Source organism: Cornus florida, unplaced genomic scaffold, assembly GCF_030987335.1.
Source record: "Cornus florida cultivar Cherokee Brave unplaced genomic scaffold, ASM3098733v1 CherokeeBrave_3.0.0_Hap2_Chr10, whole genome shotgun sequence".
Lineage (NCBI taxonomy): Eukaryota > Viridiplantae > Streptophyta > Magnoliopsida > Cornales > Cornaceae > Cornus > Cornus florida.
In genome coordinates this window covers 68,946,980-68,971,819 of record NW_026775580.1, presented here as the reverse complement: position 1 = coordinate 68,971,819, position 24,840 = coordinate 68,946,980, and the positions used below count along the sequence as shown (strand labels likewise).

At 36.7% G+C, this 24,840-nt stretch overlaps 2 pseudogenes; one reads left to right on the top strand and one right to left on the bottom strand.

Annotated features, from left to right (window-relative positions):
* Positions 1–6,851: 6,851 nt before the first annotated feature.
* Positions 6,852–6,950, top strand: LOC132280574 (small nucleolar RNA R71; annotated as a pseudogene).
* Positions 6,951–13,209: 6,259 nt separating this feature from the next.
* LOC132280380 (small nucleolar RNA R71) lies at positions 13,210–13,308 on the bottom strand (annotated as a pseudogene).
* Positions 13,309–24,840: the final 11,532 nt, after the last annotated feature.

The following is a 24,840-nucleotide window of genomic DNA, read 5'->3' as shown; positions in this document are numbered from 1 at the left end:
TTTATTCAAGGCAGACACATTGATGACTCCATTCTCTTTGCACAAGAACTCCTCAGTGGTTACAGTAATACTCCTAATTTTAAAAGGATAGTCTCGGCATTTTAATTATTATTTAGTGTATTTTTGTTTGATTATTTGCTTATTGGCCTATTTGTTAATTGTTTTTATTTAATTAAATTCTTTGTTAATTGTTTTATTTAATTGAGTTGTTTGTTTTAATTAATTGTTTTATTTAATTGAGTTATTTGTTTTAATTCTTTGTTTTCATTAATGTTATGCTTAGGTGGCAGTGTATAATTATGTGCGTTATTTCTTTATTGGTTTAATTAAATATTAGATTATAATTGTTTTCATTGTGTAAATTAAATGGCTTTAATTTAGGATTTTTATGGATGAAGTAGCCGACTTACAGTTAGGTTGGAATTAGGATTAGTTTTTAAAGAAGCCAATATATATATAAGTTATGTGTCTGCTAAGGGTTTTAGAACCTTATTCACGTACTGTGAGGCAAAGAGAAACAGAGAGGGATTTGGGAGGAAAAGAGAGAGAAACATAGAGAGGCTCAAGGAGGAAAGAAATGGTATTGCTCATGGATTGAACCAAGAGGCAACAGAGGAGGAGAACAGTGAACAGAGGAGAAGGGATTTGTCAGAACTCAAAGACGGTAGTTTAAGGTTTCAAAACTGAAATCGAAGGCAAGTTTTATTCTAACTCCTTCTCTTAAACCTGTATTTTGTGCATGCTATATAGTCTCCAGGAATTTAATCAAACTTTTAAAACGTATGTTTATGCATGTTAAATCAGGCTATAAACTGTTCTACGTTTTATGTAGCTGAAATTATTTTATTGCATGAGCTGTTATGGATTTTTTTTTTCAATTTTTGTCAAGCAATTCATATTGGGTTTTGCAGAGGTTCTGGAACTTTTGAAACTTAAATTGGATCCTAAAAATCTTAATAAAATCAGTATAGAGGGTTCGGTACTTCATCGGAAGCAAAGAAGACGAACAGAAGGAGCGTTGCATAGCTCTCAGGGAGAGAGCCGGCTCCCTAATGGAGGGATCCGGCTCCGTAGGTGAGAGAGTTGGCTCTCTAAGAGGGAGAGCCGGCTCCCTTGCTGTAACACCCAGATGGGTGTATTTTTGGTGTTTTCTAATGATAGGGGCCTAAAATGTAATTTTGTAATTCAACTGGGGGTTTTTTAAAAAATGTTTTGAACATGTTAAAGACCCAGAAATTTTGGTTTAGGCTATGGTAAGGGACATCATGAAATATAAATATTAATATGCGTGCTTTCAAGGAGGGAGGAAGATTTAATTGCTAGTTTTTGTTTAGCAACTTAAATGGACTAGTATGAGTATATTTTTAAGATATCAGTATAATGTGCTCAGCTTATACTTCTGAGTATCATTATATCATGCTCTGGATTAGTAATTGAGGATTAAATGGACACCATGAAATTTATGTATTAAATTGCATGCTGTTAAGGATGGTGGAAGATTTAATTGCTAGTTTTGTTTTAGCCAATTAAATGGATTAGTCTGGAAGTATTTTTGGGATTCCAGTATAATGTGCTTAGTTTACCATTATGATTATCATGATATTATGTTGTAGATGTTAGTTGACGAACTATTATAATTTCTGTTCTGTTAGTTATATGGATATAGATGATTTAAATTGTTTATTTCACTCTAGTAATTTAAACGGAGGTTATATGATTATCATCATATACTGGATGCGTAGTAGGATCTTGCATATATCTGACTTCTATTATGTTTGTCTCTGGATGTATTTAATGTTCAAATGAGTGTGCATCATTTATGGATCATATGCATTATATGCACCGATATGGGACGGTGGTATATTAGGGATGGATTAGATCAAAACGTTAATTCCTACCTATTCATACATATGGAATGGATTAACTAAAATAGTTAAATCATACATGGATTCATGTCTTGTTAACTAAAATAGTTGAACGACATAATGGATGTTTGTTTTATTTTATGTACTAGGAAGGATTTATATATATACTTATGGTACCATGATATGAGCTTTAGTCTCAGGATCATGGTTAGGGTGCGTATATCGCCTGGGATGAGTAATTAGATATAGTTGATGTTTCCTAGTAGGTCTAGGTACACATGCACACTGTAATGTGTAATTTACATGTTACCTTCTATTCAGGCTGATAGTACACTATAGGCTAGTGAGCGTCCTATAGTGTGTATTTATATCTATATGGACTACTTTAGTTATTGCCGAGCTATCTAGGATGTATCTGCGTATCGGACTTCTGTATGGATTATAGTAAGATAAAACTTGCATGTTGGCCAGACCCACTCTTATTTTTCAGGTGTTCGTTAGTTCCAGGCTTAGAGCTTGATCGTGTTGAGCAGATACAGTCACTCATTCTTCCGACTACATAGGATTTCTTTTCATATTTAGTTATGGATTTTGTTTCTGTAATTTACTTACATTTGGGATTATTAGGGGTCCACTAGATGGATTCTCGAGTTGTACGGATATTGAAAAGTTTGAAATAGTAATATATAGATTTGAGGATTTTATATTTAGAATTCTTTCAGCGTTTATTATTTAATTCATATTATTCTTTTGTATTATGTGTTCAATTACATATTAATTATTTGGTATCCCCCGGATCTGTGCTCGGACTTGATCATCTATGGCTCTAGAATCGAGGGGTATCATAGTTGGTATCAGAGCACTCCAAGTTCAGTGTCTTTAGGATTCTATCATTTAAGACTTCCGCGTAGCGTATTCTCTTATTTAGAACTTAAGTTTAGGATTCATTGTATTCCTTTACGGTTTGCTTAGAACGTACTGATGTCAAGTTTATTTTGTAATTTTAGAATGTTTGGCACTAGGAAAAGGATGTGGTTAGGGATGAAAGCAAAGAAGGACCAAAGGAGGAACAAGGTTACTCCGATGATTCCCCTGCGAAGGCGGATTAAGAAGGCAGCATTAAAGATCAAGCAATTGGTTCCAATAGACGTTGTTTCGGAGTATAAGTCAAGGATGATTTCTGGTGTATGAGATTGGCCACCGTACTGTAGACCTAACACAACTTCGGTAGTGCTCGAAGCTGAGCCAAGCGGAGAAGAAAACCCCAAAGAAGATTAGGATGGAGGAGATACTGGAGTGTCCAAGCTGGAGGGTACCAGAGTTCAAGGATGAATATTCTTTTAAGAGTAACTTTAATTACTAGTAGTAGTGGAGATATTAGTAAAAGTGTAGTACGGATTTAATCACGTACACTAGTAGTATGCTAAAGAATATTTGACAATTATTTTTTGGAGGTTTATGATTTAAGAAGTTCTTAATAAAGTGAACTGGTGGTTTTGGCACCTCAATGGTGTTTCATACGGGTTTTTGAGTTTTCTTCCATAAATGGTTGCATTAAACTATATTTGAATCTGTTTGTCGCGATAATAAATGATTATCACAGTGGAGTGATTGGTTTTTGGACAGGCAAACAAAAATTTGCTTGTTAGTACGTTGTGTTGAGACAGGATGATTACCAAGGAGTTTATAAAAGAACTTGTGTAAATCAATATGGTAAGTTTGATTTCAAGGAAAAAATTCCCAAGATAGTGCGATAATCTAAAAGTGAGTAGATTACGGAGTATTTTGTTTACCTTACGTGTTTTGCTTTACGGAGTATTCTGAACATTTGGGATATAGTTTAGTGGTGCCACAAGTATGCGATAGACCTCAGGGTATATCTACACTTTTAGGCAATACTGCCATTTTACTTGAGTGTGATGTGCCTGTGACACTAGATATTGGTAGACTCAGATTTCTAGCCAATCTAGTGGTCCTGGACATGCACACTTATGATGGTACTTGGGATAATTGGTTATCTCACTACCATACCCAAGTTGATTGTTGTGATAGGTTTATGGTGTTCACCATACCTGGTCAGGATATGTACATCGTCGTTACGCCACATTCTAACGGGGTCACTAGTACGTGTTTGTTCTATGTGGAGAAGGAAGTGGAGGAGGAGATTACTGTGTCATTGGATAGCATACCAATTGTACAGGAATTTTTGGATGTTTTTCAAGAGATTCTAGGATTTTCACTTAGTCGTGAGATAGACTTTGTGATTGACTTAACTCCAGGCACTACGCCTATGTAATACCCCTAATTCTCAAAAGGATATAACTGGAATTTAATTAGTTGTATATGTGTATTTTAATTGATTAAATTGATGAGTTGGTTTATGTGCATTTAAATGTGATTATCTGGTGATGTGATTAATTGTAATTGTTTATTTATTTTATTATTTACTTAATTGATTAATTGTAATTATTTTAAAATTAATTGTTTAATTGTAATGGTTTTAATTTAATTGTTGGTTAATTTATATATTTGATTATTGTTGATTTAATTGACATGTAATCGTTGGTAGCTTATAATTTGTATATGTCGTAGGGTTTTATGTTTATATAACTTATGGTCGCCGACTTATAGGAGGTTGGAATTAGGGTTAGGGTTTATAGAAGCCTATATATATATAAGCTTTGGGTCTGCAAGGGTTTTGAACCCTTTTCCCGTAATTGGAAGTAGAGAGAAACAGAGAGGGTTTGAGGGGAAAAACACAGAGGGAAACTGAGAAAACCAGTTAGGATTGGACTGAAGGTGTACCAAGGAGGAAGGAATGGATGGCTTGTGGGGTTGAAACTGAGCAGTAGGAGGTTTACCGAAAGTCGGCCGTCGTCGGAGAATTTAGAGACGACGTTGAAAAGTTTCAAACCGAAACCTAAAGGCAAGTTTTATTCTATCTCCTTCCTGTAAATTTGTGTTCTGTGGATTCTATATGGTCTCCAGGAAGTTAATTAAACTTTAAAATGGATGTTTATGCATAAAGAACTAAGCTACAAACTGTTTTTACGTTTTGTGTAACTGTAATTGTTTTCTTGCATAAACTGCTATTATTCTATTTTAATTTTTGTCAATCAATTTATAATGGTATTTGAGAAGTTTCTAGGATTGTTAAGACTTGAATTGAACCCTAGAATCTTTAAAAAAAATTAGAACAGACAACTGGAACTTCGCTAAAAGCGAAGAAGAAGACCAGAGGCGGAGAAGCTGAGCTCTCAGCGAGAGAGCCGGCTCCTTAAGTAAGGGAGCTGGCTCCCTAGATGAGAGAGATGGCTCTTCACGAGGGAGAGCTGGCTCCCATGGTGGGGGAGTCGGCTCCCTTGTTGAAACACCCCTACTAGGTGTTTTCTACTATTTTTGTGATTTCAGGGGCTGAAAGGAACTTCTGAAATTAAACTGGGGGTTTTTTTTAAAAAAAATTGAACCTATTTAAGACCCAGGGATGTTGGTTTAGGCAATGGTAAAAGACATCATGAATTATAAAGTATTAATGTGCATGCTGTCCAGAAAGAAGGAAGACTGAATTGCTAGTTGTTTTAGCAAATTAAATGAACTGATATAAAAAGTATTTTTAGGACTTTATATCAATGATATATATCACATATTTAAGTCCCAGGAGTGTTGGTTGGGTTGCGGTTATGGACGTCATGTAATTTTAGATGTTATTTACATGCTGTCAGGAGTTGAGGAGGTTTTACTTGCTGGTTTTGTTTTAACCAGTTTAAATGGATTAGTATAAAATATCGTTGGGGTTTTATATACTATGCAGTTTAGACTTCTGAGTGTCATTATATTATGCACAGGTTTTAAGATTGGGATTAAATGGATGTCATGGGATTTAAATATTAATTTACATGCCGTTAAGGATTGAGGAGAATTTAATTACTAATATTTGTTTTAGTAATTTAAATGAACTAGTATAAAAGAATTGTTTGGGAATTCTAGTATAATGTGCTTAGGTTATAATTCTGATAATCATTATACCATGCTATAGATGTTAATTGATAAATTGTTTTAATTTATGTTCTGTCAATTATGCGGATATGGATAGTTTGAATTGTTTATTATTACTTAGCAACTTAAACGGAGTATCTATGATTATAATCATATGCTGGATGCATGATAGGATCTTATCTGTATCGGATTTCTATTATTTTGGTTTCTGGATGTACTTAATGTTCATTTGAGTATGCATCATTTATGGATCATATGCACCGGTATGGGACGGTGGCATATCAGGGATGGATTAGATCAAAACGCTAAATCCTACATGTTCATGCATACGGAATGGATTAACTAAAACAGTTAAATCTTACATGGATGCATATCCTGTCAACTAAAACAGTTAAACGACATAACGGATGTTTTCTTTACTTTTCTATATTATGAAAGATTTATATATATATCATTATGATACTGTGATATGAGCTTGAGTCTCCTGATCATGGTTAGGGTGTGTATATTGCCTTGGATGGATAATTGGATCTAATGATGTTCCCTGGTAGGTCGAGGTGTGCATGACTACGCTATGTGCGTTTTGCGTGTTACCTTCTACTCAGGTGTGATGACTATAGGTCAGTGAGCATCCTATAATGTGTATCTATATCTATATGGACTAAGAATGGTTAGGGAAAGAAGATACTTGGTTCGCCGAGTTTTGGTTAATCAAAAATTAATCAAACCTTTGAGACAAAGACTTCATTTCGGCGGCTATTTCATTTGAATGGTCAACTTGATGTAAGCCAACACTCTTCCTACTGTGAATTTCTACTATTATTGGATGATAGTGTTCTATGCAAAGAATTTTCACTCATGCTCTCATAGAGACGCTACACATCATCCTCATGCCTATCAATGTATGAGCCACCCATGGAAGCATCAACCATACCCTTATAGTTATTTGATAAGCTCTCAAAGAAGTATTGAACTAATTACCATTTGGGCATGTCATGATGTGGACACTTCCTAAGCAATTCATTGAAGCGTTCCTATGCCTCATGAAACGTTTCTCTATCCCCATGTGAAAATTCTTGAATTGAGGTTCTCATGGCATTGGTCTTAGAAACTGGATAGTACTTCTTCAAGAACTCTTGTTGCATTTCTGCCCAAGAAGTGATTGAAAAGGGCCTAAGATTGTTAAACCAATACTTTCCCTTGTCTTTTAAGATGAATGGAAAAAGTTTGAGTCTTAAAACCTCTTCCGGCATGTCCGTATATTTAATAGTGGAACATACTTTAAGAAACTCATCCAAATGCTTGTAAGGTTCTTCACTTGGAAGTCCATAATAGTTAGGAAGCATTTGAATGGTTTGTGGCTTAATTTCATAATGATGTTCTCTAAAAGGAGGCAATTGGATGCATGTAGGTGCATTATACTCATTAGGCACATAATGGTCTCTTAAAGCAAGAGGTGGATTAGCTACTTGAGGTGCAACATGAACACCTTGGTTTTGAATTCCTTGATTGTCGATGGGCGATTGTGGAGCATACATTGGCCTTGGCATTCCATATGGAACTTGGCCTTGTTGTTGTGGTGGTTGGTGAATGAATGGCCTAGGCATGCCTAATGGTACTTGTTTATTCTCATTGTGCACATTGGGATGAAGGATACCTTGTTGGTCTATGTGACTAAGGTCCTCAACATGATTATCATTATGGTTATCCATTGAAAGATTGGTTTTATTTGAACTTCTTCTTTACCTAGGATTTCTAACGATAGATTCAAGATGCAAATCAAGAGGGACAAGAGTTGGTCTCAATGAATGACGTCCATGCATGCACAATGCAAAACACAACAAACACAAAGAATGACAAACACTATGCCTTCACAACAATGCTATTAGACTTCTTCCACAAACATTTAATTCATACTCCCATGCTTTAACAATAATGATGCAAGACAATTAAAAATAAGCCTCCACGCGAGCTGACGATTTAACTAAGGGATTGAGTAAAGAAAATCTCACAAAGGTCCTTTAGCACTTCAACTCCAAATTTAAAGCTTAGCTTAGCAATTTTTACAATTTTTAGCTTTTTACTTTCTTTGCTTGCTTGAATTGAATGCTAAATGGCTCCTTTGCTTGCTTCCTCTCCAACAATGTACCTAGTTAAGTAAGAATAACACAATAAGTAACCAAAAAAATAAAATAAAAATAAAGATAAAGTAAAGACACGATCAAAAGAGTATTAATCCTAGTCAATTTTGCCAAATCTAATCAATAAATCCCCGACAACGGCGCCAAAAACTATACATACTTAAAGCCCTAGATGTGCACAAAATAATGCACAACACTTTGAGTTTGGAGAATAGTGTCAAGTAGGCATTATACTTAAATTTATAAATCGCTTAACAACTATACTATGTAATATGAGTGAGAAGGGATCGTCCCAAGGGATTATGAGGATCGAGCAATGTCGTGGAATCACAATTAGAGCTAGTAGGTCGAATGATCAAACAATTGGTTGGTTGGTTGATTAAAGAGCAACTAAATTAAACTAAGTAATAGCAAAAGAGTGTAATTAAGAGTAAGTAGGAGAAAGAGAGAGATCTTGGGGTTTAGAGATCACCACTAAGTAATGCATTTCTATATCATTGACAAGTGATTAATGAGGGCAAATGGTGTGTTGCAATATTGATGTGTGTGTGTTTGGTTGATTCAACAAGCAAGGATGACTAGTTAAGCATGTATTGTCTAAACATCATGTGAGAGGCACAATATATCTAAGCAATGAAGCATATATTATCTAAACAACATGTGAAAGGCACAGTAAATCAAAACAAGTCATTAATCCTTTCATTAAGCTCACAATCCAAATACAACACAAGGATAGAGACATATGCTACTTGTATTCAAAAGCTTGGATCATCAAACAACAAGCATAGATTGTCCTTCCATTTAACACTACACTACAACTACACTACATCTACACTACTAGCATGAAAATAAACTAGGAGAGAGGCATAATCCATCAAGAGATAAGCATGAACCATCAAGAGAATTATAAGAGCATTCCTTTAAGCACTATGTTTTGACAATCTTCAAATCTATAGCACCAATACACATAGACATGCATCAATAACACAAAATCTAGAGACAAGCACATGAACATCTATTCTAGCATACATAGATATATGGGTAAAATGAAATGACCAATTGGAAGCATTAAACCACATAAATCATTGAATAAACAAGATCTATATATATATCAAAATGTCAAAACATCAATTACAACACTAATCCCTCAATAATACATAAGATTAAGATATAGAAGCATGCTTGGGGCTAACTCTAGCCCCAAGAGGATGTTTAGCCACTCATGGTGATGATGCTTCAACCCTCAAGGGCTAATTCCATGGTTGAAATCTGCTCCTTGTTGATGAAGAACTGCTATGGTGTCTCTAGCCTCCTCTTCCTCTGAGCTTGCTCTCCAAGAGATGATATGAAAATAATGTTGGCTCCCCTTGTAAAAAGCAATCCTTATCCTTATATAGGTAGGTCAAAATGACACCCAAAATGAGCTGGGGTCGTGCACACAATATTCCCTAATGATTGGATAAAGGACAACTTTCAATGAGATGGAATTTTAAATTTTTCGCACTGGAAGAAGTTCGATCAATCGAACCTTAGTCTTGGATCGATCGAAAGTAAGTGAGATCGATCGAACTTAGGCTGGATTGATCCAACTGGCTGAGCTTCTTGGAAAAAGACAAATCCGAGATATATATGGGAGATATTTATGGGAAAAGGACAAAAGTGGTTAGTGGGTGGTACAGCTGTGGATATGATTAATCATTTGAATAAGGACAAAAGTGTTTGATCGATCGAAGGATGGTGTTGGATCGATCGAACTTTTGGAACTTTATGCTTTTGGGTCAAGGCTTGGATCTATCTTGAAGTGTTGAGATCAATCATTGTTCGATCGATCGAACCTTGAACTTGGATAGATCGAACTTTGCTGCTTGCCACCTTTGGCTTCATTTGCTTCCTTTTTTTTCTCCACTTTGCTCCTTTCTTTGTTTAATCCCAGAATTGCTTCAATTAAGCTCTTATTTGGCTGAGTTAGCTTATTTTCGGGATAAGTGCCTGAAAAAGGAAATAATACGAAATCAATCTAAAATGGTAAAGTAAGATAGATAAAGGTAATAGAATGCCTAAGCTTAAGGGGTATTAGAACACTTTTTGAAAAGTGCGTATTTAAACCCCTTAAGCTTAGACATTCTAGTACCTTTATATATCTTACTTTACCGTTTTAGATTGATTTCATATTATTTCCTTTTTCAGGCATTTATCCCGAAAATAAGCTAACTCAGCCAAATAAGAGCTTAATTGAAGCAATTCTGGGATTAAACAAAGAAAAGAGCAAAGTGGAGAAAGAAGGAAGCAAATGAAGCCAAAGGTGGGAAGCAGCAAAGTTTGATCGATCCAAGTTCAAGGTTCGATCGATTGAACAATGATCGATCTTAGCACTTCAAGATAGATGCAAGCTTAGACCCAAAAGCATAAAGTCCAAAAGTTCGATCGATCCAACACCATCCTTCGATCGATCGAACACTTTTGTCCTTATTCAAGTGATTGATCCTATCCACAGCTGTATCACCCACTAACCACTTTTGTCCTTTTCTCATAAATATCTCTCCAAAATATCTCTGATTTGTCTTTTCCCAAAAAGATCAACCAGTTGGATCGATCTAGCTTAAGTTCGATAGATCTCAGCCAGTTCGATCGATCCAAGTCCAAGGTTCAATCGATCGAACTTCTTCTAGTGCGAAAAAGTTAAAATTCCAGCTTATGCAATTTGTCCTCTATCCAATCATTAGAGAATATTCTTTGCACGACCCCAGCTCATTTTGTGTGCCACTTGACCTACCTATAAAAGGAATATGATGCATTTTTTGAGCATATAGACTATTATAGGGTTTAATCTCTTGGAGAGGAAGTTTAGAGGAGGAGGAGGCTAGAGACACCATTAGAGTTCTTCATCAACAAGGAGTAGATTTCAACCATGGAGTTAGCCCTTGAGGGTTGGAGCAACATTACCATGAGTGGCTAGACATCCTCTTGGGACTAGAGTTAGCCCCAAGTATGCTTTCTATATCTTAATCTTGTGTATTATTGAGGTATTAGTGTTGTAATTAATGTTTTGACACTTTGATATGTTTAGATCTTGTTTATTCAATGATTTATGTGGTTTAATGCTTCCAAATGATAATTTCATTCTATCCATATGTCTATGTATGCTAGAATAGATGTTCATGTGCTTGTCTCTAGATTTTGTGTTATTGATGCATGTCTATGTGTATTGATGCTATAGATTTAGAGATTGTCAAAACATAGTGCTTAAATGAATGCTTTTGTGATTCTCTTGATGGTTCATACTTATTTCTTGATGGATTGTGCCTCTCTCCTAGTTTATTTTCATGCTAGTAGTGTAGATATAGTATAATTGTAGTGTAGTGTTAAATGGGAGGACAATCTATGCTTATTGTTTGATGATCCAAGCTTTTGAATGTAAGTAGTATATGTCTCTAACCTTGTGTTGTATTTGGATTGTGAGCTTAATGAAATGATTAATGACTTGTTTTGATCTAGTGTGCCTTTCACATGTTGTTTAGACAATATATGCTTCATTGCTTAGATATATTGTGTCTTTCACATGATGTTTAAACAATACATGCTTAACTAGTCATCCTTACTTGTTGAATCAACTAAACACATACACACACCAATATTGCAACACACCATTTGCCCTCATTAATCACTTGTCAATGATATAGAAATGCATTGTGTGGTGGTGATTTCTAAACCCCAAGATCTCTTTCTCTTACTTACTCTTAATTGCATTCTTTTGCTATCACTTAGTTTAATTTAGTTACTCTCTAATCAACCAACCAACCAATTGTTTGATCACTCGACCTACTAGCCCTAATAACAATTCCACAATATTGCTCGATCCTCATAATCCCTTGGGACAATCCCTACTCGCCCTAGCTATATTTATAGTGAAAGGTAGTAGTGGCTTCTATAAATGTAAAACTCTTGGCCCTCGCCTTAATACACACTCTTAAGCTTTTGGTAAGACGACGAAGCCACCAAGTTTTTGGCGCCGCTGTCGGGGATTGATTAATTAGATTTGGCAACGTCGGATTTGTGGAATTGATTAAGATTTATACTCTTTTGATCGTGTCTTTACCTTACTTCTATTTTTCTTGTTGGTTACTTATTGTGTTGATTACTTGATTAGGTGCATTGTTGGAGAAGAAGCAAGCAAAGGAGCCATCGAGCATTCAATTCAAGTAAGCAAAGAAAGTAAAAAGCTAAAAATTCTAAAAAATTGCTAAGCTAAGCTTTAAATTTTGAGTTGAAGTGCTAAAGGACATTTGTGAGACTTTCTTACTCAATCCCTTAGTTAAATTGTCGACCTGCATGGAGGCTTATTTTTAATTGTCTTGCATCATTGTTGTAAAGCATGGGAGTATGAATTAAGTGTTTGTGGAAGAAGTCTAATTGCATTGTTGTGAAGGCATAGTGTTTTTTATTCTTTGTGTTTCTTTATGTTTTGCATTGTGCATGCATGGGCGTCATTCATTGAGACCAACTCTTGTCCCTCTTGATTTGCATTTTGAATCTATCGTTAGAAATCCTAGGGGAAAAAGAAGTTCAAATAGAGGCAATCTATCAATGGATGACCATAATGACAATCATGTTGAGGACCTTGGTCACATAGACCAACAAGGTATCCTTTATCCTAATGTGCATAATGAGAACATGCAAGTACCATTAGGCATGCCTAGGCCATTCATTCACCAACCACTATAACAACAAGGCCAAGTTCCATATGGAATGCCAAGGCCAATGTATGCTCCACAACCTCCTATCAACAATCAAGGAATTCAAAACTAAGGTGTTCACGTTGCACCTCAAGTAGCTAATCCACCTCTTGTTTTAAGAGACCATTATGTGCCTAATGAGTATAATGCACCTACATGCATCCAATTGCCTCCATTTAGAGCACATCATTATGAAATTAAGCCACAAACCATTCAAATACTTCCTAACTATCATGGACTTCCAAGTGAAGAACCTTACAAGCATTTGGATGAGTTTCTTGAAGTATGTTCCACTGTAAAATATACGGACATACCGGAAGAGGTTTTAAGACTCAAACTTTTTCCATTCACCTTAAAAAACAAGGCAAAGTATTGGTTTAACAATCTTAAGCCTTTTTCAATCACTTCTTGGGCAGAAATGCAACAAGAGTTCTTGAAGAAGTACTATCCGGTTTCTAAGACCAATGCCATGAGAACCTCAATTTGAGAATTTTCACATGGGGATGGAGAAACGTTTCATGAGGCATAGGAACGCTTCAATGAATTGCTTAGGAAGTGTCCACATCATGACATGCCCAAATGGCAATTAGTTTAATATTTCTTTGAGAGCTTATCGGACAACTATAAAGGCATGGTTGATGCTTCCATGGGTAGCTCATACATTGATAGGCATAAGGATGACGTGTGGCGTCTCTATGAGAGCATGAGTGAAAATTCTTTGCATAGAACACTATCATCCAAGAATGGTAGAAATTCACAAGGTAGAAAGAGTGTTGGCTTACATCAAGTTGACTATTCAAATGAAATAGCCGCCGAAATGAAGTCTTTATCTCAAAGGTTTGATCAATTTTTTATTAACCAAAACTCGGCGAACCAAGTATCTTTTTTCCCTAACCATTCTCATTGTACATCAAATAAAAAATGTATGACTTGTTCTAGTGTTCTTCATTCTAGTTCTCATTGTCCTCACGGACAAGTGCAAAGTGAACCTAATGAACAAGTCAATACAGCTTTTGTGAACCAAGGGAACAATCCTTATAGTATTCATTATAATCCAAGTTGGAGGAATCATCTGAATTTCTCTTGAAAAAACCAAGGGGAGGGCTCAAACCCTTCCCAAGGCGGTTTTCAAGGGAAGTACATTCCACCTCCACTTCAAAACCAAGGATCCCAAGGTTATAGACCTTATCAATCGCAAGGGAATCAATTTGTTAATTCTCATTTTCCCAACCAATCTTATTCCCAAGGTAATACTAGAAGTCCCACCTTTGAAAAGAAAGTTTTGAATGCTTTGGGCACTTTAGAGGCTAACAATGAATTACTTCATTCTCACTCTCAATCTATTGCGAAGCTAGAAACACAAGTAAGGCAAATAGTTAGCATTCTCAATGCAAGAGAGAAGGGAAAGATGCCTATAAATGCCCCACCTAAGCAACAATATGTTGTGGAAACCCATTCCTCATCGGAAGGCTACACCATTGAACATGTTAATGCAGTGACTACCTTGCGGAGTGGTAGGATTGTGGATAATCAAGTTGGAATGTCCAATGAAGAGAGTGAATCGGTGTAACCTTAAGTTGTCACCCGTCCTGTTTCACATCCCATTCCTCCTTCATTGCATATACGTGATCTTGTAAATGAGAAAGTTTTGAAAGATGTGTTTGAAAAAGAAATTTTGAAAAATGATGTTGAAAATGTTTTGTTGAAAAATGATTTGAAAACTTCTTGTGTTGAAGAGAGTTCAAAAGAAAATTTTGAAAAAGTGTTTGAACCAAAAGTTCCATTTCCGGATGCCTTAAAAGGATCCATTTCAAAAGACAAGCAAAAGGCAAAAACCAATGAAATCATGGAAATGTTTAGGCAAGTGAAAGTTAATCTTCCACTATTGGATGCAATCAAGCAAATTCTGGTTTATGCCAAATTCTTGAAAGACTTGTGCACCCAAAAGCTGAAAAACAAGAGCCAAGCACCAAGAAAAGTGGTTTTAACCGAGCAAGTAAGCTCAATTTTGCAACATAATACTCTTCCAAAGTTTAAGGACCCCGGTTCACCCACTACATCATGCATTATTGGTGATCATATCATTAATCGGGTGCTTTTTGACTTAGGAGCAAGTGTTAACCTTCTTTCATACTCGGTTTTTGTCAAATTGGGCCTAGGTGAATTGAAACCGACGTCGGTAGTTTTACAACTTGCCGACCGATCCATTGAGAAGCCTAGGGGTATAATTGAGGATGTTTTGATAAAAATTGTTCTTCCCGATTGATTTCGTTGTCATAGACACGGAACCTATTCCCAATTCTAAGAGCCAAATTCCCGTTATCCTTGGCCGTCCTTTCTTGGCAACTGCTAATGCCAACATCAATTGTAGGACGGGGATAATAAAGATCTCATTTGGCCACATGAAGGTGAGGTTGAATATCTTTAATCCCATACCCAATTCATTTGACAGATATGAAGGAGAGGTTAGTGTTGTAGATAAATGTTATGATCTTCAATGTCAAGGAAATGAGCTTTTGTGTAAGATCAAAACTTCCAAAGGATCATCTTCAACCTTGCATTCTAAAAATCTTGTTTCAAACTTTTGCTTTGAAAGGGCATGGAAGCCCAAAGGTTGTGATTGCATAGACAAGGGACCAAAGATTTCTTTTGAGCTTAATCCAACAAGTTCTTCAAAGAACCATTTGTTGGGTGGAGTTCAAAGCATCTATCACCCCAACAAGGAGGGGATGCATTATAAGATCTTCGATCCGGGCTAAAAGAGCCCAATGTCTTGCTAGAAACGTTAAAGACTAGCAAAAGCATTCGTAAGGTGTCAAAACCCTATTCCTCCCCCATTTCTATCTTTCATTTCATTTCTTGCGAAGTTTAGATACTTGTTTTTGGCTCATATGCATTTCAAGGAACTTGGGTGAGGATTGCATAAGCTTTCATGACATTATTGAGCCTTCTGCATAGTTCGATCGATCTAATATCACCCTTCGATCGATCAAACTCCATTCTGCATCCAACACTTGGAAATATTTTGACCTGCAGAAACCTACATCCAAATCACCTCTCTGTCCCATCGTTCGAACTAACTCTTAGATCGATCAAAAGACCTTCGATCAATCCAACTTCAAAGTTCGATCGATCTCATTATTGAACACTTAGAAAAATTTTGAGCCTGCATTAACCTACATATTTCAGCTCTCTGTCTGATCGATCGAAACATTCCAAGATCGATTAAGAAGTTCTTCGATTGATCCAACTTCCAAGTTCGATCGATCTCATGTTCCAACACTTAGCCAATTTTTTGAGCCAAAAACCTGCATATTTTTGCTCTGTGTCTGATCGATCGAACTCTTGTCTCGATCGATCTCAGTCTTCATTTCATTATTTTAATTTTATTTTGACTTTTCAAACTTTCAAAAATCCAAAAATATTTTCACTTTTATTTTATTTTCATTTCATTTTATTTTTATTTTTATTTTATTTTTATTTTATTTTATTTTATTTTTCAAAATGTTTTCAAAAATTCAAAAATATTCTATTTTTAATTATTAGTGTTTATTCAATTAAATTTAATTTTAAAAAAAAAACCAAAAATATTTTATTTTACTTTATTTTCCATTTTTTAATTTTAATTTTGCAATTTTCAAAATTTCAAAAATCCAAAAATACTTTGAAGAGAGTTCATTAAAGTTCGATCGATCACAATTGAGTTCAATAGATCGAACTCTGTCGGGAATATTTTTTAAAAATAGAATCGAGGGTTCTCAAGATCGATCATTTAGATCGATCTCACCCTCTCTGTAAACCCTTGTTTCCCTCTTTGCGCCGTCGTGCACCCATCATCTTCCCCTTCTCTAGCAAGCCCTCCGGTGTCATCAAGCTTCCCGAATCACTCTCTCTTATCTCGATTTCATCTCTCCCTTTTCATCTCCAATTTTCTCTTCGGTTGAGGTAAGAACCGAGATCTACTTTGAAACTTGATTTGATTTATTGCATACATGTTCTATATATTTGATTTAGGATGCTTAAATGATCAAATCCACCATTGTTGAGCTTCGAAGCATTGTATTTCCATATATATATATGTGTGTGTTGCTTCGTGTATATATTTTGCATATTTTCGGATTTTGATCTCATATTGGGAGTTTGGGCCTCGTTCAATGATGGGGATTTGTTGATTTGATGTGTTGTTGGGCCCACGAACACGTTCGTGTGGGCCTCATCCTTCCAAGGTTATAGATCTGTGACTTTTGAGTTTTTAACGTCGCACAGTTCAATCGATCGAACTTGTATCTCCGATCGATCTTGAGAGATCGATCGAACTCATGTCTCCGATCGATCCAACTTTTGTGATCGATCTCACTTCTTTTTATGATCGATCAAACTTCACAGATCTCACACACACACTTCATTCATCATATCTTATGTTCATGCTATTTTATCTATACCTAATGCCTGTGATATTCCGCATTGGATGCATTTCATACTTACATTGTTTAGCATGTTTCATATTCTACCACTTGCATAAATTCATGTCATATTTGTTTTGTCTAGTTTACTTGACATACATGTTTTTATTTCATACTTAAAAATTTCTTATTCTGGTACTAACTCCCATTGCAAGTTTTTCTTTTTCTTTTTGCAAGCCATGGTTAAGAGGAAGACCATTACCAACAAGCAACACGGGCCTACCCGACATATTAGGCCACGAACAGAGGAGCCAGCAGAGCCCTCTTATGTACAGCGGGAGCCAGCACAGGCTACCCCACCTCAGTCACCATCTCATGAGCCTGAGGATGACCACATACCATCCACCTCTGCGGCTCATCCTGCTTTCACTCCATCACCATCTCCACCACATCATGGAGCTGAGTATTCACATATACTAGCTCAGCCTGCTCAGCCAGCTCATCTGGGGCGTGATAGGCCCATGCCTCGATATGCACATATGACGTTAGACCAAAAGAGAGGCGATTATCTGACAGCCCTTTACTCCTTCTACACCGGATACTGGGTGTCTATTCCCACGCTCATCTGGAGCGTGATGAGGAAGCTGTATGATGAGTACATCAGCAAGGAGACACCCGAATGGGCTAAGTCTCTTCCCTTCAGCCACCTCATCACCCAGATTCTCATAGATCAGCGCTACCCCATCCATCCTCGGGAGCACCCCGAGAGAGGTTCCTATCACTTCTTCAGGAAGGACTGGAATAAGACCTACAGTTCCATTATTACCAGGCTACAGGACCACACGGTAGTGGCTGTAGTGGAGTTAGAGTTAGAGGACGCACAGGCACAGGCATAGGCCCAAGCACAGGCACCGGCACCAGCAGACGCAGTAACATCACATCCCGCAGCGGACAATGCACCAGTCGATCCAGCTGCCGAGCATTTAGACATAGACTTAGAGTGCCCTGTAGACGACGCAGAGCAGGACTCTCTAGCCAGGTCGCCCATTCATGAGAAGGAACAGACTCAGGAGCTTTGTTCTGATTTATCTATACCTGAGACTCCAGATATGGCCCCCGGCTTTGGAGTACGCCTGCAGACACTTGAGGATGCTGTTGTTTCCATCCGAGCTGATCTCACAGCCCACAGAGCTGATTTTGCTGCCTTCTGCACGGATGTCGTGACCATGTTCAGAGATTTATCCAGAGACATCTGCCGAGCCAGACCTGCCCATCCTACCTCATCCTCTTGAGCTCCCAGTCTTTTCTATCTTATGATCCCTCTCTCCTTTTGATACTTTACTATTGTCACTGTACATTATTATTTTTACAGCCGGTCTGTTGGCTTTGATATTTTTGTTGTACCTGCACTTTATCTATTTTATATATCTGTTTTTGCTATGGATTTCATATGATTATATTCTCATATCTGTATGTTTGACTCCATTAGGTGCATCACAGTGACTTTAGTGAGAGAGTGCTACCTAATTTTTAGGACCACCCTTATACCTCTCTCATTTCTTTATCTGTTTATCCCATTTACACTTGCATGTCCACTATACACTGATTATCCCATTTTGTTATCTGATAAGTTTATCCAAGTGCCAATTTTCAGGACCGCAGTTCATCCCAAGTTTGGGAGGGCCATGCCACCCACTTCGAATACTTCAGTCCCGATCATTCTTGCTTAGTTGCACTGGTATACTCTTTCCTTTGTTCTCTTTGCACATTGAGGACATTGTGCCATTTAAGTTTGGGGGGAATGGTTCTTTACAGTGTTAGTTTTAAATTCAAAATTTTGAGCATAACTTGTGTATTTGAGGGATATTTCTATGATTGGTCCATATCTAGCTATGATTTTGACCTTTTGAGGACTATATTGCTTAAAAATTAAAAATTGCTTGACTTGAGAGTCCAATACTCCTTGTATGCCTTATGAATGCCATTTAGGAGTAAATTTTTTGAAAAATTGATATCATGCTTGCACTTGTGGTTCACATCATCTTGATTTTATGATTGTTTTGAGATTCATTCTAGGATTCTACACTGGCACAGGTGCACACTAGCATTCATTTGTGGGGTACATGCTTTGTTGATTATTGAATTGGTTATATTCCAATTGGGCTAGTAGTGCATTGAAAGTTTTCATTTTTGATAAAGGTGGATAACAACCCCTTTTCACTAAGTAGCCGGGATTCTAGCCTCATCAAGCATTGAACTTCTCGTGTCGAAAGGTGGGGGGCCCGAACTCTAGGTTAATAATTGAATTCAAAAAAAAAAAAAAAGTGAGAACTTCTCCCAAAATGGTGAGAAGTGGGAAATGATTAGATGGTTGTTGTCTTGATTTGTAGCCTAGTTGATTTGAGGTTGTAAGTCCGTAGGGGTATTTGAATGCCTAATGCCATAAAGTCGTCTAGTTTGGGAGTCATTGACCTAACGCTCGACCTCATGAATCGCTAGAAAGCTTAATAGATCAACACATTGCACCATACTTCCATCTTTCATCCTATAAAAAAAAAAAAAAAAAAATTTAAGTGAAAAGAATAAACGCACCTAGATGAATAAAGCTTTAATAAAAGGTCCACTTTTTGTCTTGATGATCGGTACTAGATTTGTGTGCTAGTTTGAGAGTAAGGATGTGATTAATTCTTTAGTTGGCTAAGATAGCAACACATTTGATGCCGGTCCACTCAAAAGGATTCTAGAGTTGTTTTGACTTGCATAATCATTTTCTTGATGTGTGGAGGACCATATTTGCTTGCTTGATGTTGAGATTTTGGGTGATTGCTTAGAAAGAGTTGAAAAATTGCATACTTGAGGTAGTTTTCTCCCAATACTTGTTTGCAATATTGGTGTCTCTTTTGAAAGAATAAGCTTAATGTTTGTGGGTACCATTTCTAGAGCCCTCACGAGACTTCACTCGTCCACTACAGGTAACCTAGAGGTTTAAAAGGCTTGTTGCATATGTTAAGTGCAATTGTGTTCCCTACAAAAGTGGCATTATCCATTTATTATTTTCTAGATTCATACTTGTATAGTTATTTATTTCATTCCTTTACTTTCTAGTTCATTGTTAGGGACTAGCAATATTTAAGTTTGGGGGTGTGATGAGCGCTGAAAAGTGCGTATTTAAACCCCTTAAGTTTAGGCATTCTACTACCTTTATCTATCTTACTTTACTGTTTTAGATTGGTTTCATATTATTTCCTTTTTCAGGCACTTATCCCAAAAATAAGCTAACTCAGCCAAATAAGAGCTTAATTGAAGCAATTCTGGGATTAAACAAAGAAAAGAGCAAAGTAGAGAAAGAAGGAAGCAAATGAAGCCAAATGTGGGAAGCAGCAAAGTTCGATCGATCCAAGTTCAAGGTTCGATCGATCGAACAATGATCGATCTCAGCACTTCAAGATAGATCCAAGCCTAGACCCAAAAGTATAAAGTTCAAAAGTTCGATCGATTCAACACCATCCTTCGATCGATTGAACACTTTTGTCCTTATTCAAATGATTGATCCTATCCACAATTGTACCACCCATTAACCACTTTTGTCCTTGTCCCATAAATATCTCTCCAAAATATCTCGGATTTGTCTTTTTCCAAAAAGCTCAACCAGTTGGATCGATCCAGCCTAAGTTCGATAGATCTCAGCCAGTTTGATCGATCCAAGTCCAAGGTTCGATCAATCAAACTTCCTCCAGTGCGAAAAAGTTACAATTCCAGCTTGTGTAATCTGTCCTCTATCCAATCATTAGTGAATATTCTTTGCACGACCCCAGCTCATTTTGTGTGCCACTTGACCTACCAATAAAAGGAATATGATGCACTTTTTGAGCATATAAACTATTTTAGGGTTTAATCTCTTGGAGAGGAAGTTTAGAGGAGGATGAGGCTAGAGACACCATTGGAGTTTTTCATCAACAAGGAGCAGATTTCAACCATGGAGTTAGCCCTTGAGGGTTGGAGTAACATTACCATGACTGGTTAGACATCCTCTTGGGGCTAGAGTTAGCCCCAAGCATGCTTTCTATATCTTAATCTTGTGTATTATTGAGGGATTAGTGTTGTAATTAATGTTTTGACACTTTGATATATTTAGATCTTGTTTATTCAATGATTTATGTGGTTTAATGCTTCCAATTGATTATTTCATTCTATCCATATGTCTATGTATGCTAGAATAGATGTTCATGTGCTTGTCTTTAGATTTTGTGTTATTGATGTATGTCTATGTGTATTGATGCTATAGATTTAGAGATTGTGAAAACATAGTGCTTAAAGGAATGCTTTTGTGATTCTCTTGATGGTTCATACTTATTTCTTAATGGATTGTGCCTCTCCCCTAGTTTATTTTCATGCTAGTATTGTAGATGTAGTGTAGTTGTAGTGTAGTGTTAAATGGGAGGATAATCTATGCTTGTTGTTTGATGATCCGAGTTTTTGAATACAAGTAGTATATGTCTCTAACCTTGTGTCGTATTTGGATTGTGTGCTTAATGAAAGGATTAATGACTTGTTTTGATCTATTGTACCTTTCACATGTTGTTTAGACAATATATGCTTCATTGCTTAGACATATTGTGCCTTTCACATGATGTTTAGACAATACATGCTTAACTAGTCATCCTTACTTGTTGAATCAACTAAACACACATACACACACACACCAATATTGCAACACACCATTTGCCCTCATTAATCATTTGTCAATGATATCGAAATGCATTGCTTGGTGGTGATCTCTAAACCCCAAGATCTCTCTTTCTTACTGACTCTTAATTACATGCTTTTGCTATCACTTAGTTTAATTTAATTGCTCTCTAATCAACCAACCAACCAATTGTTTGATTACTCAACCTACTAGCCCCAATAACGATTCCACAACATTGCTCGATCCTCATAATCCCTTAGGACGATCCCTACTCGCCCTAGCTATATTTATAGTTAAAGGTAGTAGTGGCTTCTTTAAATGTAAAACTCTTGGCCCTCACCTTAATATACACTCTTAAGCTCATGGTATGGCGACACCCCACCCACTTGTTAGATGGTCAAGATTGATCATAAGAGGCTACCAGAAGCTCTACAGCCATTACCGATACCGGAGTGGAAATGGGAGAGCATTTCTCTTGCTTTCGTGGAAGGATTGCCTAATTTCTATAAGGATCACAATTCTATTTGGGTCATCGATGATAGGTTGACTAAAGCAACTCATTTCTTACCTATTCGCACTAACTTCACTTTGGAGTAGTTGGCGAAACTTTACATTACAGATATTGTAAAGCTATATGGCATTCCATCGTCTATTATATCAGACAGGGATTCGAGCTTTGTGTCAGGATTTTGGAAAGAGTTTTCAGCAGGCTTTGGGTACAAAGTTGCATCTTAGCACTGCTTATCATCCTCAGACTAATGGACAGACCAAGAGGATTAATCAGATCATGGAGGATATGTTTTGTTCGTATGTTTTTGATTTCAAGGGCCATTAGGAGGATTATTTTCCACTAGTCAAATTTGCGTATAACAATAGTTTCCAGAAGACTATTGGTATGGCACCGTTTGAGGCATTATATGGCCGACCAAATCTCCTGTTTGTTGGATGGAGGTTGGAGAGAGCAGATTCTTGGGTCCTAAGTTTACTAAGTATACTTCTGAAAAGATTACTCTTATTAGGGATCACATGTGCACTGTCCAAAGTCGGCAGAAAAGTTATGCCGATCGTCGTACTCGTGCTTGGAGTTTTAGGTTGGGGATCAGGTTCTACTTAAAGAATCTCATATGAAAGGAGTAATACACTTTGGGAAGAAAGGGAAGTTGTCACCACAGTTTGTCTGTCCATTCATGATTATAGATTGCGTTGGAGCTGTAGCTTATCGGTTAGCACTTTCGAATAATTTGGATCATGTGCACAATGTGTTCCATGTTTCCTTGTTGCGGGAATTTCTGCGAGATAAGGATCGGTATCAGTATATCGATGTTGGGGAGATTGAGTTGCAACCAGATGCAATATATTTGGAGCCATTGTGTCGTATTATCGACCGTAGGGATCAAATCCTTCGTAATAAGGTTATCCCTTTAGTGCGTGTTCCGTGGAGTCACCATAATGAGGCTGAGTTTACTTAGGAACGGGAGGATGTCATTCGCTCGCAATTTCCTGAAATATTGGAAGAAGGTAAGAACGAATTCCTATAATAGAATTCATTTTGTTAGGGGGAAGAATGTAATACCCCTAATTTTAAAAGGATAGTCTCGGCATTTTTATTATTATTTAGTGCATTTTTCTTTGATTATTTGCTTATTGGCCTATTTGTTAATTGTTTTTATTTAATTAAATTCTTTGTTAATTGTTTTATTTAATTGAGTTGTTTCTTTTAATTAATTGTTTTATTTAATTGAGTTATTTGTTTTAATTTATTGTTTTCATTAATGTTATGCTTAGGTGGCAGTGTATAATTATGTTCGTTATTTCTTTATTGGTTTAATTGAATATTAGATTATAATTGTTTTCGTTGTGTAAATTAAATGTCTTTAATTTAGGATTTTTACGGATGAAGTAGCCGACTTACAGTTAGGTTGGAATTAGGGTTAGGTTTTATAGAAGCCTATATATATATAAGTTATGGGTCTGCCAAGGGTTTTAGAACCCTATTCACGTACTGTGAGGCAGAGAGAAATAGAGAGGGATTTGGGAGGAAAAGAGAGAGAAACAGAGAGAGGCTCAAAGAGGAAAGAAAGGGTGTTGCTCGTGGGTTGAACCAAGAGGCAACAGAGGAGGAGAATAGTGAATAGAGGAGGAGAACAGTCTTGGGATTTGTCGGAACTCAGAGACAGTTGTTTAAGGTTTCAAAATTGAAACTGAAGGTAAGTTTAATTCTAACTCCTTTCCTTAAACCTGTATTCTGTGCATGCTATATAGACTCCAGGAATTTAATCAAACTTTTAAAATGGATGTTTGTGCATGTTAAATTAGGCTGTAAACTGTTCTACGTTTTGTGTAACTGAATTTGTTTTATTGCATGAACTGTTATGGATTTTTGTTTTCAATTTTTGTCAACCAATTCATATTGGGTTTTGAGGAGGTTCTGGAACTTTTGAGACTTAAATTGGATCCTTAAAATCTTAATAAAATCAATACGGAGGGTTCGGTACTTTGCCGGAAGCAAAGAAGACGAACAAAAGGAGCATTGCATAGCTCTCAGGGAGAAAGACGGCTCCCTAATGGAGGGAGCCGGCTCCCAAGGTGAGTGAGACGGCTCTCCATGAGGGACAGCCGGCTCTAGAGGTGTGAGAGCGAGCTCCCATGAAGGGGGAGCTGGCTCCTTTGCTGTAACACCCTGATAATGTATTTTTGGTGTTTTTTCTGATGACATGGGCCTAAAATGTAATTCTGTAATTCAATTGGGGGTTTTTTAAAAGATGTTTTGAACCTGTTAAAGATCCAGAAATGTTGGTTTAGGCTGTGGTAAGGGACATCATGAAATACAAATATTAATATGCGTGCTTTTAAGGAGGGAGGAAGATTTAATTGCTAGTTTTTGTTTAGTGATCAGTTGATCAACTATACATCAACCTTCGCAATAGCATGAATCATTGTAAAATAGGGCTATTGGTCGGGTAAGTCGAACCACTGGGACTACGCTAGTCTATGGCAACCTAAGAGTCTAGAATT